Below are 25,590 nucleotides of genomic sequence, written 5' to 3' on the forward strand. Positions count from 1 at the left end.
CAGAACCCTGAGGATGGCTCAGTTGATGGTGTGGCCTTAGGTGGCAGCCTCACTGAACATCAGCAACATGACTGCAGACAAGTTCTACAGGCATACAGGCATATGTTCTCATTGACACCCAGTCAGACTAACTGGTGTACACATGTGGTGGACACTGGTGACAGTCTTCCTGTAAAGAGCAAGATTTACAGGCAACCTGACCACGTCAGGGACTGTATAAAGACTGAGGTGCAAAAGATGCTGGAATTAGGTGTCATTGAGCCTTCAGAGAGCCCCTGGGCTAGCCCAGTGGTTCTGGTCCCCAAACCTCACACCAAAGATGGCAAGAGAGAGATGAGGTTCTGTGTGGATTACAGAGGACTCAATGCTGTCACCAGGACAGATGCACACCCTATTCCAAGGGCAGATGAGCTCATTGACAAGTTGGCTTCTGACAAATATTTGAGCACATTTGACTTGACAGCTGGCTACTGGCAAATCAGGTTAGCTGAGGAGTCTAAAGCCAAAACAGCATTTTCTACCCCTAGTGGGCATTATCAGTTTGTGGTGATGCCCTTTGGTTTGAAAAATGCACCTGCCACCTTCCAAAGGTTGGTGAATCAAGTCCTCACTGGGTTGGATGACTTTTGTGCAGCTTATCTGGATGATATTGCTGTCTTTAGCTCCACCTGGGAGGATCACCTGGTCCACCTGAAGGAAGTACTTGAGGCTCTGCAGAAGGCAGGCCTCACTATCAAGGCAACAAAGTGCCAGATAGGGCAGAGTAAGGTTGTATACCTGGGCCACCTTGTAGGTGGAGGCCAAGTTCAACCACTGGAGAGTAAGATCCAGACCATCAAGGACTGGTCCCCTCCAACCACCCAGACTCAGGTCAGAGCTTTCTTGGGCCTGACTGGGTACTACAGGAAGTTTGTTAAGAACTATGGGTCCATTGTGACCCCTCTTAATGATCTGACATCCAAGAAGATGCCCAAAAAGGTTCAGTGGACAGAAATCTGTCAAAAGGCATTTGATGACCTGAAGAAGGCCATGTGCTCTGCACCTATCCTGAAGAGTCCTGACTACTCAAGAGAGTTCATTGTCCAAACAGATGCTTCTGAGTTGGGAGTGGGAGCAGTGCTTTCACAGCTTAATGTAGATGGCCAGGACCAGCCCATTGCTTTCATTAGCAGAAGGCTGACCCCCAGAGAGAAACGTTGGTCAGCTATAGAGAGGGAGGCCTTTGCTGTGGTATGGGCCCTGAAGAAGTTGAGGCCATACTTGTTTGGTACTCACTTCAAGATTCAGACTGACCATAAGCCCCTCTTATGGCTTAATCAGATGAAGGGTGAAAACCCCAAACTACTCAGGTGGTCCATTTCCCTACAGGGGATGGACTTTACAGTGGAGCACCGCCCAGGGACTGACCATGGCAACGCAGATGGTCTCTCCAGGTACTTCCACTTAGAACATGAAGACACAACTGGTCAAGGTTAGTCTAATGTCCCTGCGTTTGGGGGGGGGGGGTTATGTAGGAGAGTAGGGTCTGCTATCCTATGGTCACCCCAAATTTTTGCTTTTTGCTTCACTGGTTTCTGACTTAATGTGGCTGTGGGCCTGCTAATCAGACCCACAGCCTGCTGTTCTCTCTCTAAATTACTGCCAATGCACTTTAGGTGCATTACGAATTGGAACTGGTTCACCTCATGAGCCCCTGTAGTAGTGTACCCTAGGTACCCAGGGCATAGGTGTATCCAAGGCCTACCAGGGGCTGCAGCATGTATTATGCCACCCCTGGCCTGGCCTCCATATTTGACACAACTGGCTGATCACTCAGCTGGGGTAAGTTGGTGTAATCACCTCTTACTTAGGTACAGTATGTCTGTGCCTAACCCTAAACTGGACACATATGTTCCTATCAGTCACTCCTATGGAAGGCCTCATCAATCCTGGAGGCAGAGTGCTTGGAAATATGTGAGATGGTGCTCTAGTATGAGCTGAGCCTGTCTGCAGCTGTCGGGAACCACTCCCTAAGCTGTTCCGGGATATTGCCATACCATATACTCTTAAGTGCATTATAATCCTCGCGGTTATTTGCTATCTTTGGTTTGGCTTTATCAAAACATGTCGAGTAAGGTGTCATACGAATTGGAATACTATCCCCTCGCCAATTCTGGCGACGGGGATAGCATTCCACCCTTCTAGAGGGACACGACATGTGTGTAGCCTTAACCCCGGTTAAAGTTAAACAGAGCCTCAGCATCACAAAATGGATGCTGCCACCACAGACACGAGTCTGGCCTCCTGCTGCTGCCCGAAACTCGGCAGATGGTGGCCTGGACAAAGGGTTTCCTGCCTTGGGAGGTGCGAGCACCACCCCAGACAGGGTTTTGTGTATTTGGTAGGACAGGGCTGAATAGAATCAGACATGCCCGGGGCACACAAGGTGTCCCCGTGCATAGGCCAGTCCAAACCGGTCCTGGGACTTTCCAGACCCAGGCTTGGCGCGGAACTGGACAAAGGAAAGGGGGTGTAACCGCCCCCTTCCTGGTTCCTCCCAGAGGCGGGACCTAGTAGGTGATCCACCCCTCAGATTGGGAATAAGAGTGGGAGCAGTGCCATTGCACAGCAGATCATCCTGAATCAACTTTACACGAAGAAGAAGACTGGACTTCGACATTCTGCTGCACAGAAGACTGAAGAGAATCTCCCTTGTGGCCTAGGAGTGGCCACCCTGTGAACACAGGTACCAACCAGCAACTCGACGTCTGCTTTGCCGCCACCTCCCGCCGGAGCCCGAGCCCAGAGCCCGACAAGAACCAGACTCCCAGACCTCTCAGAGCCCGATCCACAGTCCCTGCAAAGAAGGGACCCGTGGAGGCACCGAGTGACGTGGGACCGGACCTCTTGGAAGACACTCGAAAAGCTGACTGCACAGCTTCTGAGGCATCCTCGACATTGTGCTTTGGGGACTGAGAACCCCCACCACCGAGCAGCCCTTGCACCGAAGATCAGCCCTCCAGCATCTCCACGATCTGCGTGGGGCCCTTTTGCATTGTGCCACTCGACGCACCATCCCGGCCACTAGCCACGTGGTCAGCGGCCATCTTGGCAACGAAACCGACGGTTTACACAGCAGGTCTGGTTGCTCCAGACCTAACCCAGCTCCTGTAAAAAGGAGCACCCGCTCTGACCTTGCTGGTCCGAGTGATAAGCATCTTTCAACTTCTGCGTGGCTTGCATTTGCCAAGGCCTGTTTGCTCCGAACAGGTCGCCGACACCGCCAACAGCGAGAAGCCTACGTGGGACAGCTCGTGACCGACTCCTGGACGTCCTCGACCCCGGGTATCCACGTGGCTGCAGAAAGAAGCTACCTGACAACGCCTGTTTGCACCCGACATCGCCTGGTTCCAATCTGGTTCCACGGTAGTCACTGGCTAGTGACTTTGAACACTGTCCCCTCTGCTTTCAGGTCTTCACATCTTCAGATCCACCCTTGGATCCACCGGAACTCTTCACTTCGAGCCGCCTGCAGCATCTTCAGCTCCAAGCACCATCGACCAGCGTGACGAAACCCGACACTACTTCGACCCTATGCACCTGCTTCCTGTGGGTGAGGTAACTCAGCTCCGCCGGTGCTCCTGCACTGGTACACATCTCAAGGGCCTGTGTCTTAAGTTTCAGCTCCGTAGGTCACTCGGAAGGTTCCTAACTTTCTAACTTTGTACTTTTTACGCACCTTAGACTTTGCATTGGAAAGTGCGTGCACTTTGAACACTGCACCCGAGTCCCGTGGGCCCTTCCCGACTTAATCATTGCTAGTCTCGAATAGCTCCAGCGATTCCCAAGGCCCTAGGCCTGTTCCCTTTCCTATTGGTATCTGTTATACCACTTTCTTAGTATATGGTTTAGGTGGCCCCTAGGGCTCATCCATATTGTGCAACTTTTGTGTATTTTAAACTGTCTTGTGATTTAACGCTTGTGCTTCTGTGCTCATAAAGAGTCCAGGGGATTTTATAGTTAATAAATCAATATATATTTTCAATAAATATCTGTGTGGTGTCCCTTTCATTTGGTATTCAAGGGGGTTGTGTATGGTATAACAGCTGGCTTCACATGCCTTTCAGAGTTTAGCCTAAGACTGCTTTGTCCACGTTACCACTAGGATAACTGGTCTACAAGGTTGAATTACAACCATCATCATAAGGGTTGCTTGGCATGGTACAAAGTGATCACTAAGAATTAGTGAGCATTATATACCAGGCCAACTTCTCACAACCACCAACTTGTAGTTGGTGGTAAATAACGAATCCTGAAATGTGAAAAGTACTCATTTTAGTGCTCCCTACATTAAGGATTCAGTAATTTATCAAATCAGTATTTTAAGAATTCGGTAATTTACTGATTCCTTAAATTACCTATTCGGTAAATTATCGAATCCTACAATTTGGCTTCCTACATCTGAAAAGCCTAATACCGGTCGGTAACGGCCGAAATTCGGTTATTTCGACCGTTACTGACCGGTATTAGGCTTCCTACATCTGGCCCTAGGTCTTTACCGGGGCACTTTGATCTTGAGAAAACACTAGCATAGAAGCCAACCCATACACCTCACAATAACTGCAATTCTATTTAGGATTCATGGGGGGCGTGGTCTCGGGCGGCAGGAAGATGGCGCCTTTCCCGTGAGCTACGTGGGACCGCGGAGCTTCTTACTGGATTTCAGCTGTATTTTGGCAACAACGGGAACCGCAAATGTCGGACGCCTGCGTGTGAGGGTGCGGAGAGGTGATTGACTCACTTCAACGCCTCCAACTGCTGACGGAGATCGAACGTCGGTGACAGGGATTTCTCCTTATAACAATGTGAGCAGCGGCCGCCATTTTACATCGGCCGCTCAGCTCGCACAGTCCTAAGGTAACCAGGGTTTTCATTATTAACGCACTGCAACGTGTAGCTTCTAGTTTTTCCTCAAAATAACTGAGTATCTTTGCAAACACTATTCAAACACTTCTATTGTCCCTACAATGATTTTGTCAGCGCCTGCAGCCAAAATTATATTTTCCATATATGCTAGCACTAGTATTTGCCTCAAGTTTTTCCTTTCCTGTTCTTCCAGGTATAACTCATTCTCCAACCTATGAATGAGTGGAATTTACCTCAGTGCCTATTTCATTTATGGAGCATATGGCATTTTTGTTCAAGTTTGGACCAGTTTCTCACATTTATTTGCTCCATTTGGTCACACCCCTTAGCTTCATGAAAAATTGGCTTGTGATTTAATACTTGCCTTATCGCTTTTGGTATATTATTTACATAGCGATTACCTATTACCCTAGATTACCTTAAACTGAATGGATTATCGAATAACAAAGGAGAAATTGTTTGATTTAAAAAACCAATTATTATAGACTAGTGTTTATGTAATGATCATACTCGGCAGTTGTCTTATGGAAGTTAAATCATATTTTTAACATATTTATACATATGTACTTTGGTTTATATTTTACAACTTTTATTTGTAAATGTTGGATGTTTTATGAAACGCTTTTATGACTTAATTGTCGAATAAAGTTATGATTGAGTTGATTACCTGAGGGCTGACAGGAGGGTGACGTTATCCTTTTGATCTATTTTTTGCTGGAGCCTTATTCATTTTCTATGTGTTTTTAGTGGGCTTATGAGCAGATTGAAAACTTTATTAAAAATCTCTTCTCGCCCACCTCATCATTTCAAGATGGCAGGTGAAACCTCAACTTCTGTAAGAGCCTCTTCAACAGGTACCAAACCCAAGCGAGCCAAAAATGACCTTCCTTCACCCACTCTGTCCTCCCAAAATCCTGTTCTTGATATTATCTTGGATGAAGTTAGAAGTATTAAGTCTTTTATGACCACGACTAATGAGAAGCTTCAACAAATAGAAGATAGATGGATTAGAATGGAGGCTAAGGTGTTGGATATGGAGCAACGTATCAGTGATTTACACAATGTTTCTACAAAAATTCTGTCTTTGGAACAGGAAATCCAATGCTTAAAGCTTCATACAGAGGACCTTGAAAATCGAAATAGACGCAATAACTTATGCCTTTATGGTCTGCCAGAAAATCTTGAAAGTCCAGATATGCTTCTATTTCTAAAGAAATTCTTGTCAGAACTTTTGGATCTTCAACCAGAGCCTACATTGAATATCTAACGTGCCCATAGACTTGGTTGACTGCAACCTCATGCCTCCAAACCTAGATGAATAATTATGTTATTTTTGGAATTTACTGACTTAATGCTAGTCCTCTCTGCAGCCAAAGCAAAACGTCATCTCAAATGGTCTGGCCCCAAATCATCATATCTCAAGACTTATCTAATGCCACTAATGCTAGAAGAAAGGAGTTTTTGGCTCTACTTCCTCAGATGAGACAATTGAATATTTGCTATGTTATCCTTCAACCTTGCCTGTGTAACATTACTCATAATGGCTCTACACGTTCATTTGATGATCCTCTTAAATTGAAATCTTATCTCCAAAGTATTTCTACAAACTCTACAGCTGGTTCCTCCTGCAATCCATAATGTTCCTGTTGTTTTTTTTATTCTTATCATATTTATGAGGGCTGTTCGTAATTCTAGTACTTATATCTTTTTCTCTGTCGCTCCATCGCTTGTCGTTGCAGCTATGTCTCATGCATCTTTTGCTTTTACTTCCTTATAGATCAGTATTTCTTTCCTTGATCTGTCTTCTCTTTTATCTATTTTTCCTCTTTTTCTCTGTATTGTTTTTTTCTTGGTTTCTCTATATCTATTTTGCTCTAGTGCTGGTGTTCAACTTGTTGCATGTGTATATCAGTAATTTTAGTTTTTCCATAACATTTTCCATACATGCATCTCATTTGTGGTGTTTTTTCTTTTTTAACTGTGTTCCTGGCGAGTATCAACTCCATTCGTGTGTTACCCCCCTATCCCTCCATTATAAGTCATTTTGTCACGTGGAATGTTTGTGGTCTTGGGAATCCCATCAAAAGACAAAAGGTATTATCTCACTTGTCCCAACTAGATTCTCAGGTCTCTTTTCTTCAAGAAACTCATTGTAATGAAGCAGAATCGCTTAAGTTGAAAAGACAGTGGGTGGGTCAAGTTGTTTATTCTCCTGCATCTAGCAAAAAAGGGGGCGTCGCTATATTGTTTCATAAGTCGTTATCTGTACAAATTTTGTCTACACAAAATGATGATGATGGACGTTGGGTAATGGCAAAGGTTGTTATACAAAACAAGATTCTGGTCTTACTAAATATTTATGGCCCTGTTAAACCGAACCCTGAGTTTTGGAATGACATTAAGATTTTACTCTCTTACATTGACTGCCCTGATATTATTATTGCTGGTGATTTTAACCAATGGATTGACCCCTTTTCTGATAGACTATCTAAATGTAAATTTAACCATGATAAATCCCACAAAGCATTTTAATCGGCCATTGCCTCTCGTTCACTATATGATGTTTGAAAGACATGTAACCCTAACTCACTTGAATATATTTTTTTTTCTAATGTTCATCAAATTCATTCTAGGATTGATTATATTTTGGTTAGTAAACCCTTGCTTCCTTCCATTCAAACATCGGAAATTGGATCCATTAATATTTCTGACCATGCACCAGTTCATGCTGTACTGGACCTTTCACTTACCTCCCTTCAATTTAGTCACTGGAAACGTGTACATCAAAGAAGCCACTACTTTTATTACTGAATTTTTTAACTTCAATAATCCACTGGACACCTCTGTTTCCAATAATTGGGATGCCTTTAAAGCCTCTTTTCGTGCCTTTACTATTTCATATGTCTCGAGAAAAAGAAAGCTACACAGAAAAAATATATAGATCAATTACAACAACTTAAATAATTGGAACATACTTATTTTACTTCCAAATCGTCTTCAACTCTTCATGAATTGATTAAGGCCAAATCTGAACTCAACAAATTTGCAACAATTGAAGCCTGTAATATTCTTCTTAAAATTAAATCCAAATATCATGGTGGTCAAAATAAAGCGGGTAAGATGTTGGCCAATTATTTGAAAATTAAATCTGAACGTAAAAGCATTGGGCCCATCTTAAATAAATCCTCTAAAACAATGGTTTCGTCGGATGAAGATATTGCTGAAGTTTTTCATGAATATTATCGATCTCTTTATTCTGTTGACACGTATCCTATTAATCAAAATTTAGATAACTTTTTTTCGGGCCTTCCCTCTCCCCCTTCTCTACCCGATGAATTTAACGCATTAGAGAGAGAAGTCACAGCTCAAGAAATAACTAATGCTATTAAATCCTCAAAAAAATCAAAAGGACCAGGTCCTGATGGTCTCTCTGTTGAATTGTATGCCACCTTTACCTCCATTTTTATTCCCAATCTTCTGACACTTTTTAGTTCCTTTATTGCGAATGCTAAAGCCTCCGGCTCTTTTATGGACGCCTTAATTATTATAATTCCTAAACCTGACAAGGATCATTCCCTTTGTAAAAATTTCTGCCCTATATCTTTAATAAATTATGATTGTAAAATATTTGCCAAGATTCTTGCATCCTGTCTTGAAAATATTATTACTTTTTTTGGTTAAAACTGACAAAGTTGGGTTTGTGAAGGGCAGATTAGCATCGGAAAATGCTCGAATGTTTGCAAATATTATTTCGTATGGCAAAAAATTCAAATCTCCTCTGGCAGCACTGTTTTTGGATGCCGAAAAGGCTTTTGATCGTATCAATTGGCCATTTATGTTTAGAACTCTCCAATGGTTTGGTTTTGGACCTACTTTTATTTCTTATAATAAATTATTGTATTCTTGCCCACGAGCCAGAATTTTTGTTAATAATCATTTTTCCAGATTTTTTTCTTTATCCAGAGGTACACACCAGGGCTGCCCCCTTTCTCCTCTATTATTTGTTTTATGCCTTGAACCATTCCTTGAGCGCATCCGTGTTAATTCATATATTTCTGGCTTCACTTATAATTCCATAGAAACTAAAATATCAGCATATGCGGATAATATATTAATTTAAATGTCAAACCCCATTACCTCCCTCCCGCCTTTTATGGATGAGGTTCGGCTATACTCCAGTATTTCTAGTTATAAATTAACCTTCTCTAAGACAGAGGTTTTACCTCTAAACTCCTTATGTGACCAATTTATGTTTAATGATACTAATTTTACTTGTTGTCCCACACAAATTAAATACCTTGGAATTTGGTTTTCTGCCTCTTTGTCTTCCACAATTAAATATACATTTAATGCATTATTCACTAAAATCCAATCACTCCTTCTTACTTGGTCTCCACTTTATCTCTCCTGGTGGGGTAGGTTAGATACTATCAAAATGATGATTGTGCCACATGTCCTATATACCTATTCAGATTCCCATCTCTTATTTTTCTCAAATTAACTCCATCTGTATAAAATTTTTATGGAACAAGAAACATCCACAAATTGCTCTTACAAAACTTATTTGTCCTAAGACTGAAGGTGGTGAGCGTTTTGTAAATTTTAAAGCTTATCACTCAGCCTTTTTGATTAAACAGTCCTTTGCTTTATCCTATGATTTTGCTGATATCCCTATTCCTAGATGGATTGTTTTTGAACGCCCATTACTAAAAGACTTTTTAAGAATGTAATATATATGTCCAATAGTACTTTCATGTTCAATAACCCTATTTTAAAATATTCCCAGAGTTTATTATACAATACATTTTCCAATGGTTTAACTCCATTTCAATGTTTTTCATCCTCCACAATTTTGTTTAATAAGTCTCTTAAATATAAAGGTAAATCATCCATTACAAATACTGGAAGGAGAAGGGAATTTTTTTGTACACCAATTAAATAACCAAAACTCTGTTATTCCTTCTCCTGACCTACAAGTACAATTTCAGTTACCTAACTCTTGCATCAATGAATATACTGTAATTTCAAATGCCTTTCAATCACAATTAGCCTCTTTTTACCTCCCAGTTGATACACCATCTCTTAACGCACACACTCCATTATATAGTTTATTTCCACCTCACAGACCTAAAGCTGCTCTTGTATATAAGTTATTGTTATCACATGTTACTGAGAGACCTAATTCTCATATTGAAACTGCGTGGGAGACTGACTTGTCAGTTTCCTTTTCTATTACGACTTGTGGTCTAAGTTATTTAAAGTTTCTGCTGGTGCACGCATAACCCAATCCTTGTATTTTATTTATAATAGGGCTGTTATCACTCATGTTTGTATTTCCAAGTTTTCTCCATCCTCTTCTCCATTATGCTGATCTTGCTCTAATGATACTGGCACACTGTGACATCAACTTTATGATTGTTCAAATGTATTAATATTTTGGAAGTCTGTTTGGGATATTTTCATGAAAATGTTGAAATGTGATCATACATTATCGCTACTAAATGTTTTTCTAGGTTCTTTTTCACCTGATGTTGATGATTCCTCCTGTATTTCCATGTTATTTGACCTTTTTATTGCATTAGCCTTCAAAGTTATTTTATCATCTTCGAAAGATAATTCTAAAATATCTTCATTAACCTGGTGGAATTTTATTTGTGATGAACATAGAATTGCTAATGTCCCCTCTATATCTATCTCTCAAAAAACTAAATCTGATCTTCTTTGGCTACCTTTTACAACTTATCTCTTTTTATTCTATTTTTTTCACCTAACTCTTCTCATATACAATTTTAGATTTCTCTCTCTCTTCTTTTAATTTTTCTTTTATCTTCTATCTTTATCTCTTTTTTTCCTTACTCCTTTTTTTTCTTTTTTTCTCCAATGTTATGCACATACTGTTTCTGTATATTGTTTGCTTACTTATAATTTGTAATATGTTTAATATATATTTTTGAATGCTTTTGCCTTCTGTTATTATTTTCTCTTTATTTCTTGATCCTAAAAATTCAATAAAATTATTTTTTTTAAAAAGGATTTATACCAGAGCAAAACACTGACAGTAAAGTTCATTTTGTGAGGGTGGAGCTTTACAAGGGTAGCATCACTCAAATACATGGACCACCACCCTTGTGCTGCCCTAATATTGTCACTAGGCAATTACACAATAGGCTATGCAACTTTATTGAGTTGCCTAACCTGGAAGGGACCCTGACCTCTACGGAGAGCTGTCCTTTTTCTCAACTACTGACTAGAAACCTAGGACCACCGTTCCAGGTTAATTACCTTCAAGAATCTTAGCAAACAGTCACAGCGAAGAAGGCGTCAGCAGTATACACACTACAAATTGTCGTTGCAGCAGTTAAAATAAATGGGTCTGGGCGAAATGTTAATTATTGCAGAGTAAGCAGAGTAATTTCAGTAATCGCATGTTACTCTTGTGTTGTGAAATTATAGCAATTACATGATTATGCCAATTTAAGTAATTAAGAGTAATTTAGGGGAAAAATCCTAGCACAGGAGCACAGGAACAAAGATCTAAGAGAGAGCAAGCAGCTGCTGGCTCCTGATGTTCGTTTCCTGTAGCATTTAAGGCTGTTTTCATAGCGCAAAATGCATCCTCCGTCCCATTTTGGAAACAAGGGTGCATTTTGCACTAAGAAATTAGTGCTAAATGGTGTATTACGCTCCTCAAGCAATTATACATAATTACGAGTCATTTTGCTGTAATTACACTAGAGACAATTACGCAAGTTACGCTTACCTCTATAAATAAACTGTTAGCCAGGCATTAGCAAAATGTAAAACAAATTCGCTAATGGCAGTCAACGGAAAGCAAGATTTTTATTTCACCAGATGGTCCAAAAAACAAAGGAAGAAATACACACCCCACAACTCAACAGATTAAATATAAAATTGGCTTTGTTACCACGAAGAGATGTTACATACAAATGTGACCACGTCCTAAACAAAGGGAGACACTGAAACACAAAAAATAGGGCTTGTCAATTAACTGAGCTAGAGCTGCGCCTCCCCACCGGCTTTTGCTTTGTCAGTCCTTGTCTTTTTATTGAAGTTTCCAAAAAGAAGTAACAGAACGGGTGTTAAATAGAATTGGAACTGCCTTACATGCAGTATCATCACCAGCACCTACCAAAACCTCCCCACTCCCCCTCTCTCCCCAAAAGAATACTTCCAGATCCATCTGGAGTAAGTGTCTCCACCTTCCTTCAAATTGTAAATGAGATCCTCAGATTTCATTGGTTAATCACTGTAATTTTCACAATTTAGAAACAAAGGCCTTGAGAGCCCACCTATTTAGGGATCAGCGATTCAAAGGGGGATTTCTATCTGTCGGGTGTGAAGAACCCAATCTTGCAACTGAGTATGTCTTTTCAAGTCACCTAGAATTAATTCTAAAGCAGCCGGCTATCCTCCATTTATGAAGGTGCCTCTGCTGTAGCCCTGAGAGACACTCAGCTCTTAAATGTAATGGAGCATATGGGGAAGGGAATGTTGAATGTTGTAAGACCCAACCTTCTCGCTAGTTTATCTCACACGCGGAGTGTCACAGGTACCCGGGGGTCTAAATAGATATCTGGTGGTCGTCGTTCTTCTCTAACCACATTACCCCCCACAAAGACCTGCCTACCATGGCATGGTCCCTTAGGATCCAGGGTTTATCCGTGTGGGGGCACGTCAAGCTAACACAGTTTGCACCTGCGCAGTTGTATATTACCTCTGAAAATCCAGGAGGACCATTCCCCAACTCTGCCCCAGCTTTTGTGATATTCACAGGACTAGCCTGGGTGTAGAGGTTTTCCATATAAAACTAGATACCAGCCTGTTCAATTCTTCAGAGAATCTCTTGACAACCAGGACAGTATGGGCCTTACTCCTAAGGTGTAGAATACTCGGAGTACATTCATTTTAACTGTATTGATTCTTCCCACCAAGGAGATAAGTAATGGCATCCATTTAGCCATGTCTCCCTGCAGCTCTTCCAACAAAGACAGAAAATTTGCCTAATTCAGAGCAGTCACCTTTCGAGTGATCTTAATATCCACAGCATTCTTAATGGATAATTTTGCCCATTTGAATGATTATCTGTGCTTGAGAGCTGGCTTTACTTCATGGGAAAGTGTTAAAATGAGGACATCGGGGTTGTCCACGTTAATTTTATACTCTGCCACTGCTTCAAATTCCTACAGTTGTCCAATTTCACCAGAGGTCATAGGATCGCCCAATGTCAAAAGGGCATCTTCTGCATAAAGGGATATTTTATGTTCATCTGAGCCAAAGGAGTTTCCCTGGGAGAATGGGAAGTGGGGATGTGACCAGGGACTGGGAACGAAAACCGGCCCTGGCAAAGTGCTTGGCCGCCCCCCCCCCCCCCCCCCAAGAGGGGGGAGGGGTGGGGGTAACGAGAACGGGAGGGGCCGTTGGGGGTGCAAACAAGCTCTTTGTCGGGGCCGGTTTTCGGCCGATTTTGTTACAGGGCCGATTTTGCAGCTATGCTGCAAAAACGGTCCTGTAACAAAAACGGCCCCCAGGGGCCCAAAACATGCCTCCACCTTTGCGGCGCACCGGGGGATTGCTCAGTGCCTGCAACGGCCAGTCCGGCCCTGGATGTGACTGGCTGGAGGTTCTAACAGTCTGCCTACTGCTCCCGAATAACACATCTCTGTCCCTTACCCTCTCCATTGGTAGCATGAGAGACCAGAGTTTAAAGCCATGACATTAAAAAACAAGCATTTGCAATGCAATAGGTCTCGCATTTACGCTAGTTGGAGCTATTCACATTACAAATTTTTAACTTAAAAACGACTTTTATTTTTGTTTTTGTTTTTAAAACTGAAATAAAAGGCATTGTCATTTACAATGCCAATAGCTTAAACTCGCGTAAATGCGCGACCTATTGCTTTGCAAAAGCTTGTTTTATTAACGAATGAAAGCGTTGAGCCTGGGGAGAAGAGTCTATAATAAACTTGGCGGCCCCAGTAAAACACAGCACAGCAGAACGGTACATCTTCTACAGTAGTAATGAAGGTATGGTAACCCGCAATGTGTACACACAGTTTCAATTCAATAAACTAGCCCGAGGCTCTGTCAAGCTCGGGGAATAACAGGCTGAATGGGTGGTGTCTCTGGTTGCACCTACAATTTGATACATAGCCTAAACCTGCTGAGTTGGTTGTAATTTTGGAGTTTGTGCGTGTACTTCAAATTCAAATTCTGTCGGTAACTCAAAATATAAAACAAAAATCATGGTTGCACGATTTTCATCGTAAATTTGGAACAAAAATGCGAATTATGATAGAAAGCAGGAATATTGGATTCTAAGTAATGAGTGAAGTAATGCTGAGACATAAACGTATAACTCCTGACAATAACGTCGGGTTTTGTCAACATCTTTATTGTCCATCGATTTCACATCCTCCCAAGATGGCCGCTACCGATACACGGTCTAGCCCTTAAACAACGTACCCGGAAATGCGATAACTTAAAAACTTCCCTCGCCGAACCAGCTGCAAGATGCGGTCCGGAGCGGTAACGAGTAGGTAATACGGTGCGGTTTCACCATGAAGGAAGTAAGTACCTTGCTCAGTTCGACGGTGGCAGGGTCCCGTTTTTAGAATACGAAGCTTTTTCGTTTACTTAGGAACATAGCGAACGCACATTGATCGCAGTTCCCTTTCTCTTACCTTTAAATCGACAGCAATGTTTCCATAAGGTGATCCTGCCCCCTACCAGAGACCATGCAGTGCTAATAGGCACCACTACATGTAAATATGCCGTTTTTTGCCATGATGACATTTATGTTGTGTCCATAGTCACATTAAGTCCTGTGTTGTTTACATGTGTGAATTCACAAACCACCAGATTCACATTTTATCTATGCATGCACTGGACTGGAAAGCCTGCACGCACCAATAAGGTGCAGATGTGACACCAAATACCCAATTATGAGGCGTGAATTAAATGTGTGATACCCTTCCATCTAAGGAGGGGTTACTTTGCCACTAATCATGTGTCATTCTTTTTACAGAAGTAACGAAACAGTACAAATCGTATGTATAACACGCATGTTTTAATGTTAACAGCGTTGAATGTTTTTTTAGTAAACCTTACACACCCTAACTAGGGACTCATAGGAGTGGCAAATACAGGGCTGGTTCCTGTATGGTCCTGATGAAAAGCCTGGGGAGCTTGAAACATGTTGACCGCACACTGATTTAGCCCTGACTAAAGGTTAAATAACAATGTCACCCCCTTTTAATATACCAACCTAGGAGCTAAATAAATTTGTTGAGGCCCACTAGCACAGTATTTTTAACAATCACTCACACCCACTCTATCACTATCTCACTTACACCACACATAGTCTTTCACAACTAAAGTGCTCCTGCGTAGTTTGCTAGTCGCAGCACGCCCCTTTTCGTAGAGAACTGGGATGGCCCCAATGATGAAGCATGTCACCGTGGGGAAACCCCGGTGAGTAAGGGGACACTAGAAAGAAATTTTTCTTTCTTTTTGGTCTGTACTGACAACATTTGATCGGTGACCATCATACAAGCTAGGTCTCTGAATCCAGTACATTGGGTTCCTACTTTTTTTCTAGTTCACTTGGAGGCCGACCTAGCTTAGTTCATCCTCCTTCTCCCTCCACCCCTTCTATTTTCCCTAATGACATACACATGCTGATCCTTGTAGATTACTTTTCTGGCATCCTGAAGTGGAAATTGTAGCAACCACCAAGGAGTCCGAGGTCATCCCAAAAGATGAGAAAATCATGGCCATGAACTGTTCAGAAAAATCCACACCGGCAATGGCCCACCTTTCAATGGCCATGAGTGGGCAGAATATTTACAGTCACAGAACACAATACACTGCTGAATCACATCCAGGTGGCCTCAGGCCAATGGGGAGGTAGAGAAGCTTGTAAGGGCACTTACGAAGGTCATTTGTATTGCTGTAGCAGAGGCCAGGAATGTGGAGAGCTAGATTTATACCTTTCAACCTGAATTTTGGTTGATGCCTCACTCCACCACTGGCATTGCCCCAAGCCTGCTGTGTTTTGGTCGAACATTGACAGACACTATTCGCCACCGCCCTCTCTGGTCAGCTCAGCCACCTTCCCTTAAGCCATTCTGACTCCCGAAAGCCCGCAACAACGAGTATTATTTGTGCAGGGGGTGCACCAAATGTCGCAACCTCCATGTAGGAGATCGAGTCCTGGTTAAAGATCATCACACAGGGGGGAAGTTATGTTTGTCATTTGAAGCAGAACCCTGGACAATCACAGACATCAAAGACACCATGGTTACGGCTACAAAGGGACACAGACATCAAAGGCACCATGGTTATGGCTACAAATGGAATTGAGACACCCAGAATATCTCCCAGTTCAAAAGAGTGTCCCCAGCCATGAATGAGACATTGTCAGTCATCAATGCCATGGACTGCTCATCGTGGAGCTGCCTGCCCAGCCCTAATGGGTCCACCGAACGGGTTACAAAAACACCCTGGTCATTCAAGGGTCGCCTCCAACTCTACCAGTCCCGGCACTGCCAGCTGCAGTGCCATCTTCAAGCAAACTAGATCCGTAGTGCATTCAGGTCACATGAGACTGAGGAGGGCGCCCAGATGCCAGCCCAAAGGAATTGCAGCGGCAGATATTCCTTGAGGTCCAGACTCATCTCGACGGTACACAGTTTACCTGGCTGACTGAGAGAGAAGCCGATAACACCACCTAGAGCATCGACTGAATGCATTGTTTTCATACACTAATCTCATAATTTAATATGACTGTGTGTCATGAATGACCAGTTTGTTGTCCATGTGTTTTATTCTGTGTTAAGGGAGGGATGTAGTGTGCCTTATAGTTGACCAACAACATGCCGAGCGCCTGAGGGAGGGGGGATGCAAATAGTAACCAGCGAGTGTAATGTTGTATGGTCCACCTTGACCCTTCACATCAGAAAGTTAACAAATTGAAGCCCAGAATGCGTCCATAGTCAGTTGTAAGGCCACTGCGTAGCTAATAGCGTATCCTGGAGTCTTTGTTCTGCCCGCCTTCGTCACACGACAGCTGTGTTCAGAATATATATATATATATATATATATATATATATATATATATATATATTCCCGCAATGTGATCCTTTAGGCTCAATGAGAGCGCTCCACAGCCTGTGCTCGGCCCAGGGGTCGGATCCTGACCCAAATAATTAATTTTGAACAAAGGAGGCGGCACAACCGGATACTTTTAGAAGCCTTTAATTCAACGCTTCACCCCACCAACGCGTTTCAGCCACACAAGGCTTTGGTCACGGTATATATATATATATATATACACACACACTGTCTGAGCCCAGAATGCGTCCATAGTCAGTTGTAAGGCCACTGCCTAGCTAATAGCGTATCCTGGTGTCTTTGTGCTGCCCGCCTTTGTCACACGACAGCAGTGTTCAGAATATATATATATATATATATATATATATATATATATATATATATATATATATATATATATATATATATTCCGGCAATGTGATCCTTTAAGCTCCACGCAACGTCGACAAGAGCGCCAGCACATTGCCTAAATTGGACCAAGACTTTTTGACTGCACAAGCAACTCAGGCAGCTGGCAGCCGCCAAGGACTGGACTTTGGCCGATTCCCTTGCTACACAAAAGGCTGTATGCATAGGGTGTGTGGAGATGGCAGCATAATCATCACCCACTAAAGGGGAGGAATATCGTCACCCTAACGGAGCACAAATACCAGCATGCGCGTTTTCCCTTCCACCAAGAATCCACCAGGGGGCACCAGGAACAGGGCTGAAGCCGCCTACAGCTGAATGTGATCACGTTTTGGGGTCCCGAGATGAAGCGGCGGACCTCTGAGGAAGGTCGGGATAGACCAAAATATATAAGGACAATGCCGGAAAAATAAAGCTTTCATACCCCACACAGAGTGTGGCTCAAGTTCGTTCCTCGGAGCATCCACTGAATGAATATATATATATATATATATATATATATATATATATATATATATATATATATATATATATATATATATATATATATATATATATATATATATATATATATATATATATATATATTACCTACTGGCGGTCGCCAGTAGGTATATATAGTTAGGATTTTTTCTCTATGGGATTTTTGAAAATTCTATGTCTAATAACTTTGGCGTTTGTGGACGGAATTGGCTGAAATGTTCAGGAAAATGGAACATTTTGTTTCTGAGCAGCCCCTGACAATTTGGGGGGGTTTCATCAAGGGGGGGCCGAAAAAAAGGGGGGTCCCAAAACACGTTTTTCCCATGTTAATTTCCATAGGGCGGTTGGCCTCACTTTTAGCTCGAACGGCTGAATGGATTTGCACAAAACTTGGCAAAATTGTAGGGACTGTTAGCCCGATGTGCCTTTGCTAGGTCTCAATATATGTGCTCCAGTGGATTTTGAGTAATTTAGGTTCAAAAAAAGATATATATCTGGGCGGAGCCTAACCACACATCTGATCTGATTGGCTGTCAGCACTTCATCCAAGAAGTGTTGGCAGCCATCTTGGGACCAATATACATGATAGCACCTCATTAAAAAGCATTGTAGTTAATAGAGGGTTTTAGGACTTTAGTTACATTATAAATCATTTGTTGATGGTACCATACTCGTTTTAGGAATTGTGGAGGGTTCTAAGGTGATTTTACCATGTGAAAAAACCTTCTGCTGTGATATCATGAATATTGTTTGAAAGAAAACTAATATCTCATGATTTTCCCACAGTGGTTTGGAAGGGGATCTATAAGCTAAACTGAAAGCATATTTTCTGTAAATTCACATTATCTTTCTCAGTCATGTGAAAATGAAGTCTGACATTCTCAGTAAAACATGTACATCCAACAAGGACAGAGACTGTCAGTTGATTCCTTTGTGTTCTACTGCAGCCTCCTAGAGTGTTCTAAAGAACAACTAGAGCGCTAACAGTCCTACTTATTACAAAGGTATGGCACACCTGAAGCCATCTTGATTGGAATAAAGTGGTAACTCTTAAAACATTTAATTTAAAAAGAAACAACATGAGGGGGTATATTTTGCCATAGAAAGTATGATTAGTGCTGCAGAATGAAAAATTAGGGCACATTTTGAGTGACTTCTCAAATCCTTTTCTATTTCATTAAAACATTCTGACATGCAGTCTCCCAAAATGGCCACCAGAGACAAAAGAGCCCAAATGTAGCCCAAATATCACCCAGATGTAGCCCAAGTATAGCCCAATGACAGAATGTCCCAGAGTGTTCTAAAGAACAACTAGAGCGCTAACAGTCCTACTTATTACAAAGGTATGGCACACCTGAAGCCATCGTGATGGGAATAAAGTGGTAACTCTTAAAACATTTAATTTAAAAAGGAACAAAATGAGGGGGTATATTATGCAATAGAAGGTATTATTAGTGCTGCAGAAAGAAAAATTAGGGCACATTTTGAGTGACTTTTCAAATCCTCTTCTATTTCATTAAAAAATTCTGACATGCAGTCTCCCAAAATGGCCACCAGAGACAAAAGAGCCCAAATGTAGCCCAAATATCACCCAGATGTAGCCCAAGTATAGCCCAATGACAGAATGTCCCAGAGTGTTCTAAAGAACAACTAGAGCGCTAACAGTCCTACTTATTACAAAGGTATGGCACACCTGAAGCCATCTTGATTGGAATAAAGTGGTAACTCTTAAAACATTTAATTTAAAAAGGAACAAAATGAGGGGGTATATTTTGCCATATGAATTATAATTAGTGCTGCAGAAAGAAAAATTAGGGCACATTTTGAGTGACTTCTCAAACCCTCTTCAATTTCATTAAAAAATTCTGACATACAGTCTCCCAAGATGGCCACCAGAGACAAAAGAGCCTAAATGTAGCCCAAATATCACCCAGATGTACCCCAAGTATAGCCCAATGACAGAATGTCCCAGAGTGTTCTAAAGAACAACTAGAGCGCTAACAGTCTTACTTATGACAAAAGTATGGCACACCAGAAGCCATCTTGATTGGAATGAAGTGGTAAGTCTGAAAACACTCAATTTAAAAAGGAACAACATGAGGGGGTTAATTTTGCCATAGAAAGTATGATTAGTGCTTCAGAAAGAAAAATTAGGGATCATTTTGAGTGACTTCTCAAATCCTCTTCTATTTCATTAAAAAAATTCTGACATGCAGACTGAAACATGCACTTTGAATACCAGCAGCAGACGTCCCTGGTGAGCAGTAGCTTTACTACAGTGATCTAATGTGCAACTAGAGTGCTAACATTCAGAATTTATGGCAAATGTGTGACACATCTGAATGCCTTCTTGATGGAACCAAAGTAAACAAGCATTGAAAATGCAATAGATCTGGCCCTCGTTTAAGTTAAAGCCATTCTGTTTGTAATGAGGTGGCTTTTTAGCTTTGCTTTTATTAGTGTTTTTTCAACTTTCATGTAAATAACATGCATCTGTATGCATATAAGTATATGTATGCATGCATTTATGTTTGTATTTATATAGATATACAGATGATATATGTTTATATATGTATGTATATATATATATTCACTGAAAAAACCATAGGTTATAGACCATATATAGTTAGGAATTAGCATTTACAAAACCTTGAAAATTCACTGAAAAAACCATAGGTTATAGACCATATATAGTTAGGAATTAGCATTTACAAAACCTTGAAAATTCACTGAAAAAACCATAGGTTATAGACCATATATAGTTAGGAATTCGCATTTACAAAACCTTATTTTACTCACACAAAACCATTGAAATTCCATATATAGTTAGTTGCACTAACTATATATCGCGCACCCGCAATCCACTGCTGATGATGTCACATATTACATCATTCATGACATGGTCAGTGACATCACTGATTACATCACTGATGACATCTCAAATGACATCACTGATGACATCACTGATGACAACATCCAGTGACTGTATGTTTCTGTAAAGTTAAAATATGTCTTACATATTGAAGAATGAGTGGATGTATAAGAGTCTGGATGAAGGATTTAGTAGGTGCATGACTGACTGTATGAGTGAGTGATTAAATGTGTCTCACTGAGTGCATGGGTTAGTGACTAAACTGTCTTAATTTGTGCATCATTATGTCTGTTGTTCTGTAAACTGTTGCATGTGTTGATAAGTAGCTATATGAGTAACTATATGGGTTATTGATTGGTTGCCCAAGTATTTGTATGGGAGACTGAGTGTGTGTGTGGGTGGCTGGGAGGTGTATGACTCTGTGCATAGATGTGTGAGCAGTTGATTCACTAGATGTATGGTTTCAAAAGTGCATGTGGAATCAGCTGTATGGGCGGTTGACTGTGTGCATGAGTGTATTGGTGAGTGAATGGATATCTCAGTGCTACATGTCAAAGTAAGTACATATGTAAAACACAGTACATGTGAGAGTTGACATATATAAATAACTGTGCATAAGAGCCAGTGAATGTGTGAGTGGCTGTATGGATCATTGTGAACTTGTATCAGGGATTGTATAAGAGAGTAAATATGTGTTAGTATATGTTTGAATAAGTAAAGTTTGTATAACTGTATAGTTGAGGAAATGGAGGTGTGATTGATTCTTTGCATGACTGACTAGGTGTGTGAGTAACTCCATGGATGAGTGACAGTCTGTGAGTGTCTGTTTACACTGATTGTATCTAAGGTTATATTAGAGTCTGAAGAGGTTCATCGTATTATCACATGAATGATATCATCAGTGATGTGATCAGTAATGTCAAATGAGATGTCATCAGTGATGTCATCAGTGATGTCACTGACCATGTCATGAATGATGTAATATGTGACATCATCAGCAGTGGATTGCGGGTGCGCGATATATAGTTAGTGCAACTAACTATATATGGAATTTCAATGGTTTTGTGTGAGTAAAATAAGGTTTTGTAAATGCGAATTCCTAACTATATATGGTCTATAACCTATGGTTTTTTCAGTGAATATATATATATATATATATATATATATATATATATATATATATATATATATATATATATATATATATATATATATATTCAGTAACGCTGGTAGTCCCAAATGAGTCGCACACGAGACAGCAGAGAAAGGTTACCAGCCTTTTTAATTTCAGGTACGGAAGTACAACAGTGGCAGGTTGTAATGTACAGCTTCCCCTTCAAGCCTGACGCGTTTCGAGTTTCCTCTTCCTCAGAGGCTGCCGGGAAAGTTCGTGCAGTGGCGGGCAGGCATACCCCCAATTAAATGCTTTGTTACGCCTTCATGGCGAAATACAGGAATTCTGGGATATGTAGTGCCCAAATGTTCTCCCTCAAATTGTGGCGCACTTATAACTGCTGAATTGGAGCCCTCAGGTGAGCCCCCGCCACGGTGTTCTTCCTCAATCCTGCTCTGTCGCTCCACAAGGAGGTGGGTCCATCCTCGTGGCCCCTTCAAGATTGCAGGTTGGTGCGGTACTCGGCGGATGGGTGTATATATCTATATATATATATATATTCCGGCAATGTGATCCTTTAAGCTCAATGAGAGCGCTCCACAGCCTGTGCTCGGCCCAGGGGTCGAATCCTGACCCAAATAATTAATTTTGGGCAAAGGAGGCGGCACAACCGGATACTTTTAGAAGCCTTTAATTCAACGCTTCACCCCACCAACGCGTTTCAGCCACACAAGGCTTTGGTCACGGTATATATATATAAACACACACTGTCTGAGGCCATGCTTGAAAACTAAAGGTGTCACAGGCCTCTCGGGAGTGCTCTAGAAAGGTGCTAAGGCTGGGTGAAACTGCATTTTTCGCATTCGAAATTTGATGAAACTGCATGAAAATTGTGCGAAAGTATGCTTTTGTACCAAAATGAGATTTGCAGGTATCACAGGTTACTTTTTTTATCCGAGCGCGCACCTCGCATAGAAAGGCCTTGTGAGATACCAGCAGAAAACCGGTTCCAGTGGAAATGTTACTTGTGGGGGTGTTAGGTAATGAATGCAGCAATGAAGTATAATCAAGAATTTATTCAGCAAGTTAATCCATCGACGGAGCAGCCTTCCCTCAGTCCTTCTCTCCGACTTGCTGCATTACCAATGTAGGTTGTCAGTTGAGAACAACCGAAGGTTGGAATGCCCCATTAAACAATAAGAAGACAGTATGAACAGTATGACAAATGCACTTCTCGTGCTACAGCACAAGGTAACTTAAACCTTAAAGAAACATAACAGGAGGTTTTATGTGAAGCAGTTGTTAATTTAATACACACTTCCAGAACCTTCCCAATCTTTCCAGAACCTTCCCGTCCTTTCCTCCCAGCCTCCGGTACCCTCCACGTGCCTCTTACCTCCTTTGTGATGTAATCAGCTGACGTTCTAGAACGCCAGCTGAACGTTGTTCAGTTGAAGAAATGTTGGGGAGTTGACAAGTTGTGTTTTACGAGGGTGTCCTCCCATCTGGTGTGCGGCTTACCTACAATAAATCTACTTCATCAAACTGGTGCCTTCGTCTTTATAGCAGTCTCCCCACTCTTACCCCACACCACTTTTTTAAACCAAGATGCGCACTCAAGTACAACAAGCATTTGCAATGCAATAGGTCTCGTATTAGGAAGGTTTGAGCTATTGGTTTTGTAAATGACAATTTTTTTATTTTTGTGTTGTTTTTGAAAATAGCTAAATTAATAGCTTTGTCATTTACAATGTCAATAGTTATAACTTTTGCAAATGTGACACCTATAGCATTTCTAATGCAACATGTTTTGTATTTACGTGACTTAAATGTATTGATATTACAAATAACAATGGCTTTTAATTTTTTTAAATAATTAATACTTAAATAAAAGTGATTGTAATTTATAATGGCAATAGCTTAAACTTTTGTAAATAACTTTTGTGAAAATTATGTTCAGTGACGAAAATCCAAGAACAGAAGTTTGTAATAAAGCTTGAAACATTGAGAGAACATATTTGAACCAGTGATGCTGTGGTGGTGCTGAGTGATGCTGTGGTTGCGCTGAGTGATGCTGTGGTTGCGCTGAGTGATGCTGTGGTGGTGCTGAGTGGTGCTGTGGTTGCACTGAGTGGTGCTGTAGTGGTGCTGTGGTGGTGCTGAGTGGTGCTATGGTGGTGCTGAGTGGTGCTGTGGTGGTGCTGAGTGGTGCTGTGGTGGCGCTGGTGCTGAGTGGTGCTGAGTGGTGCTGTGGTGGTGCTGAGGGATGCTGTGGTGGTGCTGAGTGGTGCTGTGGTGGTGCTGAGTGATGCTGTGGTGGTGCTGAGTGATAATGTGGTGGTGCTGAGTGATAATGTGGTGATGCTTAGTGATAATGTGGTGGTGCTGAGTGGTGCTGTGTTGGTGGTGAGTGGTGCTGAGTGATGCTGTGGTGGTGCTGAGTGGTGTTGTGATGGTGCTAAGTGATAATGTGGTGGTGCTGAGTTATAATGTGGTGGTGCTGAGTGATGCTGGAGTAGCGCTGAGGGATGATGTGGTGATGCCGAGTGGTGCTGTGGTGGTGCTGAGTGATGCTGGGGTGGCGCTGAGTGGGGCTGTGGTGGTGCTGAGTGGTGCTGGGGTGGCACTCAGTGATGCTGTGGTGGCGCTGAGTGATGCTGTGGTGGTGCTGAGTGGTGCTGGAGTTGCACTCAATGAGGCTGGGGTTGCGCTGAGTGATGCAGGGGTTGCGCTGAGTGATGCAGGGGTTGCGCTGAGTGATGCAGGGGTTACGCTGAGTGATGCAGGGGTTGCGCTGAGTGATGCTGGGGTTGCGCTGAGTGATGCTGGGGTTGCGCTGAGTGATGCTGGGGTTGTGCTGAGCGATGCTGGGGTTGCAAGGGAAAAACGAGTCGAACAGAGGGCAGAAAAACAAGGGAAAAACGAGTCTAACAGGGCACGAGGGCACAAAAACGAGTCTGACAGGGGCAGAAGGGCACAAAAAACGAGTCTAATAGGGGCAGAAGGGCAAAAAAACGCTATGAATAAATGTAAGGTGCAAGCACATGAGGCAGGATGTACAGGAAACGCAGAAATATACAGTAAAGTGATGAAGAGGAGGATGGGGAGGGTCCCCAGAGAAGGACAGGGGAGAAGAGGCGCATGAAAGCGGACTCTGCTCGCCGAAGGGAAAGTAATTTGCATCTCTCTCAGATTACTGCTGCAGAGGCAGCCTGAGCCTCTCTATGAGACCTAAACAGGCTGTAATTTTGGTGTTTACACATTCCAACAGGCAGACTCTGCCTTGTCCTCACAACAAGCCTCGAAGCACCTGACGTTTTGGTAACAGTGACCTAGCCAACCCGGGAATGTTCCAGCTTCATGTGAACTCTTTCAGGGCAGGTTATCAAACAACCAGCGAAGGCAAGGTGTGCAAGTTACATTTCAGGTCCCACAGTCGCAGGTTTGGAAAACCCCACTTGCCCTGTGCGGCGCTTATGATCTGTGTGTATTTAGCGGCTAGAGGCCGCACACTGTGTGCTGCGTGCAGGCAGCAGCGATGAATCTGCGCTGCATTATGTGGTGTTTGTCCTTCAATTAAGTCAAAAGCTTTCATTTCATAGCTCACTGTCACTCGGGCGGGCTTTTATCTGAGGTAATGAACAGGAATGCCCTCAGTTAGGAGTCACGTGGTGCA

This window comes from Lissotriton vulgaris, chromosome 7 (genome assembly GCF_964263255.1).
Source record: "Lissotriton vulgaris chromosome 7, aLisVul1.2, whole genome shotgun sequence".
In the NCBI taxonomy this organism is placed as follows: Eukaryota; Metazoa; Chordata; class Amphibia; order Caudata; family Salamandridae; genus Lissotriton; species Lissotriton vulgaris.